Source organism: Dromaius novaehollandiae, chromosome 28, assembly GCF_036370855.1.
Source record: "Dromaius novaehollandiae isolate bDroNov1 chromosome 28, bDroNov1.hap1, whole genome shotgun sequence".
Lineage (NCBI taxonomy): Eukaryota > Metazoa > Chordata > Aves > Casuariiformes > Dromaiidae > Dromaius > Dromaius novaehollandiae.
The window spans coordinates 105,545-117,802 of record NC_088125.1 but is presented as its reverse complement, the minus strand read 5'-3'; positions in this window follow the sequence as shown (position 1 = coordinate 117,802).

The window sequence follows — 12,258 nt, the reverse complement described above, 5'->3', positions numbered from 1 at the left end:
TCTGCATTCCTGTGCCCCACTCTCCGAAAGGGAGGATGTCAAGGCTGAGAAATAAGGCCTGTCTGGGCGCCAGGACCTTGGGAAGCAAAGCCTCCTCTCACTGTTGAAACAGTGCTGATTAAGGAGTCTGGATTATGTCCTCTTCCTCAGGACCTTGGGAGATAACACCTACTGACCTAGCTGGGGCAGTGTTAATTGATCAGGACCTTGAGGAGAAGGGGTGGGATCCAGGGAATGAAGAAATCACTAACCAATCAGTGTAAAAGGGAAAGTCGTAAATCTGGCAATTTGTGTGTATAAATGCTACTTGAAAAGTTGGGGGGGTGCGCTTGATTTGTGGGAAACCACCGAGCACCCAGGCTTGCGCAACTCTGAAATAAATAAACAAATGTCTCTCCTGAGTGTGTAATTATTGGCTTATTGCACACCGGGCAACGAATCCGCTTTTCGGACAACAGTTTTCTGGCGACCCAGGTGGGACTCTCGCTGTAAAGCCTTGCCCGGATCGTCTTGCCAGTTCCGGTGGGGAGACACTGCTCATCGGACTCCAGCGCGCACCGACCGTTTTGTTCGGGGACTCCGTGAGCACCCTCCCTGGTCGGAACAGGTAAGCGACTCAAAGGTGCAACGCAGTAATTATTAAGAGACATTGCATAAAGGGTATGATACAAGGGTAATTGGTTGTGGTAACCAAAGGAAAGCTTTGTACATGTTTGGACAGTGACGACTGGAGTGTACGAAAGCGTAATTGGTAAGAACGTTCTTTTAAGGGAATATGGGAACAGGACAATCTGTGGGGGTATCCTCCTGTTCTCCTTTAGGATGCGTCCTGAAACATTGGAGTAAGTTTGGTGGGAATCCTTTAACAAGGAGAAAATTAAAGGAATACTGTACTCAGTGGTGGCCAATGTATAAACTGGAGGATGAGGAAAAATGGCCAGAAATGGGAACGCTAAACTATAATACAATCTTGCAACTTATGTTGTTTTGCAGAAGACAGAACAAATGGGATGAGGTCCCATATGTAGATTTGTTCTTCTCTCTGAGAAATGATCATGAAACTAGAAAAAAATGTAAGCTGTTGATCTCTGACTCAAATGTGTTAATGATGATAGGAAACAGAGAAAATGCCTCGGTGTTGCTCTGCTTGTAGCATTGGGAAGAGATGTTTAAAAGTGGGTGATGAGGAAGAGGATGTACAATTATTGGTCTCTCCGGAAAGAGATCAAGAAAGTGTCGATAGCAGAAATAAGGGAAGTGAGGCATGTAGCCCGATTGCAGGCAGAACTCGGGCTACTCGGGCTCAACAAAATCCCGCGATTCAGGTCCCGCTGCATCAAGCAGTCGGACCAGACAGGATGCCTGTGTATGTGAAGGTCCCTTTTTCAACTACAGATTTAATGAATTGGAAGGAGTCTGCCGGGTCGTACCGAGAAAATCCAGAGAAGATGTATCAATCCTTTAAAATGATAATTGAGAATCATAATCCAGATTGGCAGGATTTACAGGTGCTTTTAAATACTTTGCTTGCACCTGAGGAGAAAAGAATGGTATTAGACAAAGCTCAAGAGGAGAATGAAAGACAAAATGCTAGAGACGGACCAGACCATTTTATGCCAGCCCAGGAACCGGGTTGGGATCAAAACACAGGGGCAGGCAGGTTAATGACTAAACAGTACCAAGAGTTAATATTATATGGGGTAAAGCATGGAGTACCTAAGCCCAAAAATATTGCAAAACTATATCAAGTCGCACAGGGTAAGAATGAGGATCCCTCTGCATTTTACGAGCGGTTATGTAAAACCGCCCGAAAATGGACAGACTTGGATCCCGAGGACGAAGAGAACAAGATGACTTTTACTACATTATTTGTATTGATTGCACCAGATATAAGGAGAAAGCTTCAGAAAGTAGATGGTATGTCGGGGATGTCAATATCGCAATTAATAGAAATTGCATATGAGGTGTACAATAACAGGGAAGAAGTAGAGAGAAAGGAAAAACAAAAGGAGAAACTGAAAGATAAGGGGCAAAATGCTGCAATCTTGGCAGCTGCATTTGCCCAGGCACAAACTCCCTCTCAGGGAAGGGCTTTTCAGAAAGGACAAGGACGTGGAAGAGGACATAGAGTAGGAGGGAATTTGGGAAATAGAATTCCACTGAGGAGAGATCAGTGTGCAATTTGCAGGGGGAAGGGGCACTGGAAAAATGAGTGCCCGAAGAGACAATCAGATCATTGGAAACCTCAGTCTGCATCTGTTCCAGAGGCAGGTTTGCTCATGACTGGTACAGAGGATTCAGACTGACGGGGACCGGGGGTTGAGGAATTGGATTCCCCAGCCGAACCCCTGGTTTCAGTAAAGCTGGGGAAGGAAACAGTTAAATTTTTAGTAGACACTGGAGCAGCGTATTCAGTACTAAATAGCTGTAAGGGACCAATGAGTAAATTCTCTATGCCAGTAATTGGGGCCACGGGAAAGCGAGAGGTCAAACCTTTCATTCAGCCAATTAAATGTGAAATAGGAAATAGGGTGTTAACACATGAATTCTTATACATGCCAGAATGCCCATTACCCCTAATGGGGAGGGATTTACTGAATAAACTGGGGGCACAAATAACCTTTGATCAAAACAAAGTTAAGGTGCACATTCCACAAAGTAACGCCTGGAAGGCACAAGCATATATGTTGCAGAAAGCACTGGATTCCGAACAGGTGGAGGATGGACCAAGCGAAATTCCCTCTGAAGTAATGGACGCAGTAATCCCTTTTGTGTGGCAATGGAGAAACCTGGAAGAGCCAGATGTGCAGAACCGGTAAAGGTGGAATTAAAACAAGGAGTTAAACCGGTAAGGCGAAAACAGTATCCCGTGAAGTTAGAGGCCCGTGTTGGACTGGAGCCTATGATTAATAATTTCTTAAAGTATGGACTGTTGCGAGAATGTCAATCCGAGTACAATACTCCAATCCTGCCTGTAAAAAAACCACGTTCACAAGAATATCGTCTAGTACAGGATTTGCAAGCTATTAACCAGATAGTGACTGATGTGCACCCAGTGGTACCCAATCCATACACTTTGTTAACAACGATAAATGATTCCAATGTCTATTTTACAGTATTGGACTTAAAAGATGCTTTCTTCTGTATTCCTTTGGAGGAACAAAGTCAACAATTATTTGCCTTTGAGTGGGAAAGTCCTACAAGGAGACGCAAAATGCAGTTGTGTTGGACAGTACTCCCTCAAGGATTCAAGAACAGCCCTACAATTTTTGGTAATGTACTTGCAAAAGAATTAGAATTATGGCAAGATAAGAAAGAGACCACTACCTTATTACAGTATGTGGACGATATCTTACTGGGGGCAGACACTATTGAAGCAAGTAGAGAAAAAACCATCAGTTTATTAAATTTGGGGGGAACAGCGGGATACAGGGTGTCTCGGAAAAAAGTACAGATCATGAAGGAAAGCGTAATCTATCTAGGATTTGAAATATCCCAGGGGGAAAGAAAATTAGGAATCGAAAGGAAAGAAGCGATTTGTCAGATCGCCCCCCCAAAATCAAAAAGAGAACTCAGGGGATTTTTAGGAATGGCTGGGTGGTGTGGCCTGTGGATACCTAATTTTGGATTAATGGCAAAGCCTTTATATGAAGCTGTTAAGGGGCCGGGAGACTTGCTGGAGTGGACTCCAGAATGCTGAAAAGGATTTGATGAAATCAAGATTGCTGTCATGAGTGCTCCTGCATTAGGACTTCCAAACCTAACACAGCCATTTGAGCTTTACGTACATGAGAGAGGGCACCAGGCTTTGGGAGTGCTTGTACAGACTTTAGGAAATTGGAAAAGACCTGTGGCTTACTTTTCAAGACAGCTGGATAAAGTGAGTGCAGGGTGGCCAGGATGCCTCAGAGCAGTTGCAGCTGCTGTGCTGTTAATACAAGAGGCACGAAAATTGACGTTGGGACAAAAGGTGACTGTTTACGTGCCACATGCTGTTGCAGCAGTTTTAGAACAAAAAGGGCATCACTGGTTATCCCCGAGTAGGATGGTGCAGTACCAGGCAGTGATACTTGAGCAAGAAGATGTAACCATGAAGGTGTCTAATACCCTTAATCCGGCATCTTTATTACCACTTCATGAAGAGGGGAGGTTGGCTCATGACTGTCTGCAAACTATTGAGTGAGTATATTCCAGCCATCCAGATTTGAGAGATATTCCGTTGCAGAATCCAGACTGGGAATTATTTACCGATGGGAGCAGTTTTATAGTAAAGGGAGAAAGAAGGGCTGGATACGCTGTTGTCACTTTGGAAGAAGAAATCGAAGCAAGATCGCTACCAGCAAATACATCCGCCCAGAAAGCAGAACTGATTGCTTTAACCCGGGCTCTGGAATTATCAGAGGGAAAACGGACTAATGTGTTTACAGATTCCAAATACGCCTTTGGGGTTATACATGCCGATGGCGCAATTTGGAAAGAAAGAGGATTGCTATCTTCTCAAGGGAATCCTATAAAATACAGTAAGGAGATTATGGAACTACTCGAAGCAGTTAATAAACCCAAAGAAATAGCAGTAATGCATTGCAAAGCGCACCAGTCCGGACAGACTGACATAGTTAAAGGGAACAAAAGGGCCGATGAGGCTGCAAAAAGGGCAGCATTATCCGTGTCGGTGGCAGCCTTAGTTCCAGAAAGAATGCTAAAAATGGAAATTCCAGTATATACTGAAAAAGAAAATAAATTAGCAGAAATACTGAAATGCATAAAAACTCCCGAAGGATGGTGGGTGACATCTACTGGACAATGTGTGGTAACTTTGCCGATAATGAAGAAGCTGATGAAGCAAATACATGATAGCACCCACATGGGAGACGAGTCACTGGTTGAAACAGTTAAAAGATTTGCTGTGGGAGTCAGTATGCTAATAATTGCAAAGGGTATTACACAAAAATGTGAAATCTGTCTTAGAAATAATCCCAAGAGTCAGAAGAAGCCCCCCCCCCCAGGGGAAGTAAAAAGGGGCTTCATGCCTGGGGATTACTGGCAAATTGATTTTTCTGAATTACCAAAATGTAATGGATATAAATATTTGTTGGTAATTGTTGACACCTTTTCAGGATGGCCTGAGGCTTTCCCGTGTCGTACCAATAAAGCCAGGGAAGTAGTAAAAATGTTATTAAAAGAAATTATACCAAGATTTGGGGTACCAGAAGGGTTTTCTTCAGATAGGGGACCTCATTTTATAGCAGAAATAGTACAGGAGACCTCAAAAATGCTACAAATTAAATGGGACTTACATACCCCCTGGAGGCCACAATCCAGTGGAAAAGTGGAAAGAATGAATCAGACAATTAAGAGACAGGTAGGAAAATTGTGTCAGGAGACTCAGATGAAATGGACTGATGTTTTACCTCTGGCATTATTAAGAATCAGAATAACCCCAAGGGTTAGGCAGAAAGTTAGTCCATTTGAGATTCTGTATGGTAAACCTTACACTGTAAATCTAACTGGAAATGAAATTCAAATGCACATTAAGGGCGATCAAATTTTAAGTGATTATCTCTTGTCTATGGCAAAGGTTCTTACTTCTCTCCGTAGGTACATCCAGTTAAGATCTCCTGTACTTTTAGATTCACCTGTACATTCATTCCAGCTGGGAGATCAAGTGTATCTTCGGACCTGGAAGGATGAGCCATTGGTAGAAAAGTGGAGAGGACCATATCTTGTACTGCTAACAACAAATACTGCTGTGAAACTGCAGGGAATTGATTCCTGGACCCACTACATCCGAGTGAAAGCAGTACCTCGAGAGCCGTGGAAAGCTGAACAAGTTCATCCTTTCAAGTTAAAAATATATAAAGATATATGAGTTGTATTGGAAGCGAATTGGTTTTAAATTTAGATTGTATTCAGGGAAGAATTGCTTTAATCTGTTTGTTAGGAATAGGGTTAATATTGTTGTTAGGATCTCTGTGTAAAAATGATGTTCTCCTTAATAACCAGGGGAGAAATGTGGTGGTTAGCTTTTCTAGGTTACCTGAGCCAAACAATTAAAGGGAATCAGGAAGGATTTTGGAGTCACAATCTCCATTTGGAAGTAATTTCGAAATCTATGAAGATAGTTAACCAGAGGGATTGCTGGGTGTGTCCCCACTTCCCTGAACATTCCAACAAGGGCTTCCCCCTAATTGGAGTGCCTCTTAATTTTTCCTTTCTGGAATTTATGAAACAGATAAGAAATGATAGTGATCAAACGAAATATGATGAAACAACCGAACAGGAATGGGAAGTCCAGAGTGTGACAGGAGATTATTATCAATGTATCCGAAGATGTAATAATAGTAATAGATGGTGGGAGAAAACTGTACCTTATGGAAAACAGCCGATCAACTGTACTGGAGCCATTAAGGCAGGGAGTTATGAAGATTGCTCTCGGATCCCTGCAATAGGTTATAAGTGGCCAAGTAAGGAACTAAATGGGTGGCGTGTTCCAAAAGGTAGTGGATGGTATTGGTTGTGTGGGAACAAGGAAGGAAAGTGCTACCTCCTAATTGGTCAGGGACGTGTACTTTAGGGGCAATAATCCCTTATGTTACTATAAGAAAAGAATTGAGTAATAAATATCAAAAATCCTGGCTAAGAACATTCATGAGGAGACAAAAGAGGGTCAATAATCCTTTAATAGAGCGACCTACTAGGTTTCATTCATTCGTAAAGTGGCTGTTTCCACAATTGGGAGTGAGTGAACTTGAAAAAGCAATAGTAAATATTTCAGCAGTTACTGAAAAAATAGGGAACAAAACCTCTGATGCCATTGCAGCTTTACAAGAGGAGGTTTCAGAAACTGCTAAAATAAGTACCCAAAACAGGATGGCTCTAGATATGTTATTGGCATCTCAGGGAGGAGTATGTACAGTAATAAATACTAGTTGCTGTGTATATGTGGATCAAAGCGGGAGAATTTCTACCGATCTAAATGAAATCTGGAAGCAGACTGAAATCTTACATGGGGTTCAGAAAGATGATACTTCTTTCGGATTTGAAGAAACATGGAAATGGTTGACTTCCTGGTTCCCTGATGTGAGCTCATGGGTTAAAAAATGTTTAACAATTTTGGGAATGGTGCTAGTAGTTTTTGTATGCGTTTATGTAGTGATTCAATGCATTTCTAAGTGTTTTACAAAATTAATATGGGAAAGATTTTTAAAAGAGTGAGACTAATATGAAAATGATCATATAAGTCTCAAAGGGGGGAATTGTTACAAGACAACCCTGAGAAGCTCAGAAAGAATGTTTGAAGTAGGTAGATTTGGATAACTTCTATCTTAGATAGAATTTGCTTAGCATGAGTAGCCGCACACTTGCTTAGCATGAGTAGCTAAATTTGCTGAAGCCTTAGGCCGCGCTCCTAGTTCGGTAAGAAAGGGCCTCAGAGCTGGTGCAGGCTGGAAAGATAAGGGAGTTACAAGCAGTCTGCAAGTCTGCATTCCTGTGCCCCACTCTCCGAAAGGGAGGATGTCAAGGCTGAGAAATAAGGCCTGTCTGGGCGCCAGGACCTTGGGAAGCAAAGCCTCCTCTCACTGTTGAAACAGTGCTGATTAAGGGGTCTGGATTATGTCCTCTTCCTCAGGACCTTGGGAGATAACACCTACTGACCTAGCTGGGGCAGTGTTAATTGATCAGGACCTTGAGGAGAAGGGGTGGGATCCAGGGAATGAAGAAATCTCTAACCAATCAGTGTAAAAGGGAAAGTCGTAAATCTGGCAATTTGTGTGTATAAATGCTACTTGAAAAGTTGGGGGGGTGCGCTTGATTTGTGGGAAACCACCGAGCACCCAGGCTTGCGCAACTCTGAAATAAATAAACAAATGTCTCTCCTGAGTGTGTAATTATTGGCTTATTGCACACCGGGCAACGAATCCGCTTTTCGGACAACAGTTTTCTGGCGACCCAGGTGGGACTCTCGCTGTAAAGCCTTGCCCGGATCGTCTTGCCAGTTCCGGTGGGGAGACACTGCTCATCGGACTCCAGCGCGCACCGACCGTTTTGTTCGGGGACTCCGTGAGCACCCTCCCTGGTCGGAACAGGTAAGCGACTCAAAGGTGCAACGCAGTAATTATTAAGAGACATTGCATAAAGGGTATGATACAAGGGTAATTGGTTGTGGTAACCAAAGGAAAGCTTTGTACATGTTTGGACAGTGACGACTGGAGTGTACGAAAGCGTAATTGGTAAGAACGTTCTTTTAAGGGAATATGGGAACAGGACAATCTGTGGGGGTATCCTCCTGTTCTCCTTTAGGATGCGTCCTGAAACATTGGAGTAAGTTTGGTGGGAATCCTTTAACAAGGAGAAAATTAAAGGAATACTGTACTCAGTGGTGGCCAATGTATAAACTGGAGGATGAGGAAAAATGGCCAGAAATGGGAACGCTAAACTATAATACAATCTTGCAACTTATGTTGTTTTGCAGAAGACAGAACAAATGGGATGAGGTCCCATATGTAGATTTGTTCTTCTCTCTGAGAAATGATCATGAAACTAGAAAAAAATGTAAGCTGTTGATCTCTGACTCAAATGTGTTAATGATGATAGGAAACAGAGAAAATGCCTCGGTGTTGCTCTGCTTGTAGCATTGGGAAGAGATGTTTAAAAGTGGGTGATGAGGAAGAGGATGTACAATTATTGGTCTCTCCGGAAAGAGATCAAGAAAGTGTCGATAGCAGAAATAAGGGAAGTGAGGCATGTAGCCCGATTGCAGGCAGAACTCGGGCTACTCGGGCTCAACAAAATCCCGCGATTCAGGTCCCGCTGCATCAAGCAGTCGGACCAGACAGGATGCCTGTGTATGTGAAGGTCCCTTTTTCAACTACAGATTTAATGAATTGGAAGGAGTCTGCCGGGTCGTACTGAGAAAATCCAGAGAAGATGTATCAATCCTTTAAAATGATAATTGAGAATCATAATCCAGATTGGCAGGATTTACAGGTGCTTTTAAATACTTTGCTTGCACCTGAGGAGAAAAGAATGGTATTAGACAAAGCTCAAGAGGAGAATGAAAGACAAAATGCTAGAGACGGACCAGACCATTTTATGCCGGCCCAGGAACCGGGTTGGGATCAAAACACAGGGGCAGGCAGGTTAATGACTAAACAGTACCAAGAGTTAATATTATATGGGGTAAAGCATGGAGTACCTAAGCCCAAAAATATTGCAAAACTATATCAAGTCGCACAGGGTAAGAATGAGGATCCCTCTGCATTTTACGAGCGGTTATGTAAAACCGCCCGAAAATGGACAGACTTGGATCCCGAGGACGAAGAGAACAAGATGACTTTTACTACATTATTTGTAGGACAATCAGCACCAGATATAAGGAGAAAGCTTCAGAAAGTAGATGGTATGTCGGGGATGTCAATATCGCAATTAATAGAAATTGCATATGAGGTGTACAATAACAGGGAAGAAGTAGAGAGAAAGGAAAAACAAAAGGAGAAACTGAAAGATAAGGGGCAAAATGCTGCAATCTTGGCAGCTGCATTTGCCCAGGCACAAACTCCCTCTCAGGGAAGGGCTTTTCAGAAAGGACAAGGACGTGGAAGAGGACATAGAGTAGGAGGGAATTTGGGAAATAGAATTCCACTGAGGAGAGATCAGTGTGCAATTTGCAGGGGGAAGGGGCACTGGAAAAATGAGTGCCCGAAGAGACAATCAGATCATTGGAAACCTCAGTCTGCATCTGTTCCAGAGGCAGGTTTGCTCATGACTGGTACAGAGGATTCAGACTGACGGGGACCGGGGGTTGAGGAATTGGATTCCCCAGCCGAACCCCTGGTTTCAGTAAAGCTGGGGAAGGAAACAGTTAAATTTTTAGTAGACACTGGAGCAGCGTATTCAGTACTAAATAGCTGTAAGGGACCAATGAGTAAATTCTCTATGCCAGTAATTGGGGCCACGGGAAAGCGAGAGGTCAAACCTTTCATTCAGCCAATTAAATGTGAAATAGGAAATAGGGTGTTAACACATGAATTCTTATACATGCCAGAATGCCCATTACCCCTAATGGGGAGGGATTTACTGAATAAACTGGGGGCACAAATAACCTTTGATCAAAACAAAGTTAAGGTGCACATTCCACAAAGTAACGCCTGGAAGGCACAAGCATATATGTTGCAGAAAGCACTGGATTCCGAACAGGTGGAGGATGGACCAAGCGAAATTCCCTCTGAAGTAATGGACGCAGTAATCCCTTTTGTGTGCAAACGGAGAAACCTGGAAGAGCCAGATGTGCAGAACCGGTAAAGGTGGAATTAAAACAAGGAGTTAAACCGGTAAGGCGAAAACAGTATCCCGTGAAGTTAGAGGCCCGTGTTGGACTGGAGCCTATGATTAATAATTTCTTAAAGTATGGACTGTTGCGAGAATGTCAATCCGAGTACAATACTCCAATCCTGCCTGTAAAAAAACCACGTTCACAAGAATATCGTCTAGTACAGGATTTGCAAGCTATTAACCAGATAGTGACTGATGTGCACCCAGTGGTACCCAATCCATACACTTTGTTAACAACGATAAATGATTCCAATGTCTATTTTACAGTATTGGACTTAAAAGATGCTTTCTTCTGTATTCCTTTGGAGGAACAAAGTCAACAATTATTTGCCTTTGAGTGGGAAAGTCCTACAAGGAGACGCAAAATGCAGTTGTGTTGGACAGTACTCCCTCAAGGATTCAAGAACAGCCCTACAATTTTTGGTAATGTACTTGCAAAAGAATTAGAATTATGGCAAGATAAGAAAGAGACCACTACCTTATTACAGTATGTGGACGATATCTTACTGGGGGCAGACACTATTGAAGCAAGTAGAGAAAAAACCATCAGTTTATTAAATTTGGGGGGAACAGCGGGATACAGGGTGTCTCGGAAAAAAGTACAGATCATGAAGGAAAGCGTAATCTATCTAGGATTTGAAATATCCCAGGGGGAAAGAAAATTAGGAATCGAAAGGAAAGAAGCGATTTGTCAGATCGCCCCCCCAAAATCAAAAAGAGAACTCAGGGGATTTTTAGGAATGGCTGGGTGGTGTGGCCTGTGGATACCTAATTTTGGATTAATGGCAAAGCCTTTATATGAAGCTGTTAAGGGGCCGGGAGACTTGCTGGAGTGGACTCCAGAATGCTGAAAAGGATTTGATGAAATCAAGATTGCTGTCATGAGTGCTCCTGCATTAGGACTTCCAAACCTAACACAGCCATTTGAGCTTTACGTACATGAGAGAGGGCACCAGGCTTTGGGAGTGCTTGTACAGACTTTAGGAAATTGGAAAAGACCTGTGGCTTACTTTTCAAGACAGCTGGATAAAGTGAGTGCAGGGTGGCCAGGATGCCTGCGAGCAGTTGCAGCTGCTGTGCTGTTAATACAAGAGGCACGAAAATTGACGTTGGGACAAAAGGTGACTGTTTACGTGCCACATGCTGTTGCAGCAGTTTTAGAACAAAAAGGGCATCACTGGTTATCCCCGAGTAGGATGGTGCAGTACCAGGCAGTGATACTTGAGCAAGAAGATGTAACCATGAAGGTGTCTAATACCCTTAATCCGGCATCTTTATTACCACTTCATGAAGAGGGGAGGTTGGCTCATGACTGTCTGCAAACTATTGAGTGAGTATATTCCAGCCATCCAGATTTGAGAGATATTCCGTTGCAGAATCCAGACTGGGAATTATTTACCGATGGGAGCAGTTTTATAGTAAAGGGAGAAAGAAGGGCTGGATACGCTGTTGTCACTTTGGAAGAAGAAATCGAAGCAAGATCGCTACCAGCAAATACATCCGCCCAGAAAGCAGAACTGATTGCTTTAACCCGGGCTCTGGAATTATCAGAGGGAAAACGGACTAATGTGTTTACAGATTCCAAATACGCCTTTGGGGTTATACATGCCGATGGCGCAATTTGGAAAGAAAGAGGATTGCTATCTTCTCAAGGGAATCCTATAAAATACAGTAAGGAGATTATGGAACTACTCGAAGCAGTTAATAAACCCAAAGAAATAGCAGTAATGCATTGCAAAGCGCACCAGTCCGGACAGACTGACATAGTTAAAGGGAACAAAAGGGCCGATGAGGCTGCAAAAAGGGCAGCATTATCCGTGTCGGTGGCAGCCTTAGTTCCAGAAAGAATGCTAAAAATGGAAATTCCAGTATATACTGAAAAAGAAAATAAATTAGCAGAAATACTGAAATGCATAAAAACTCCCG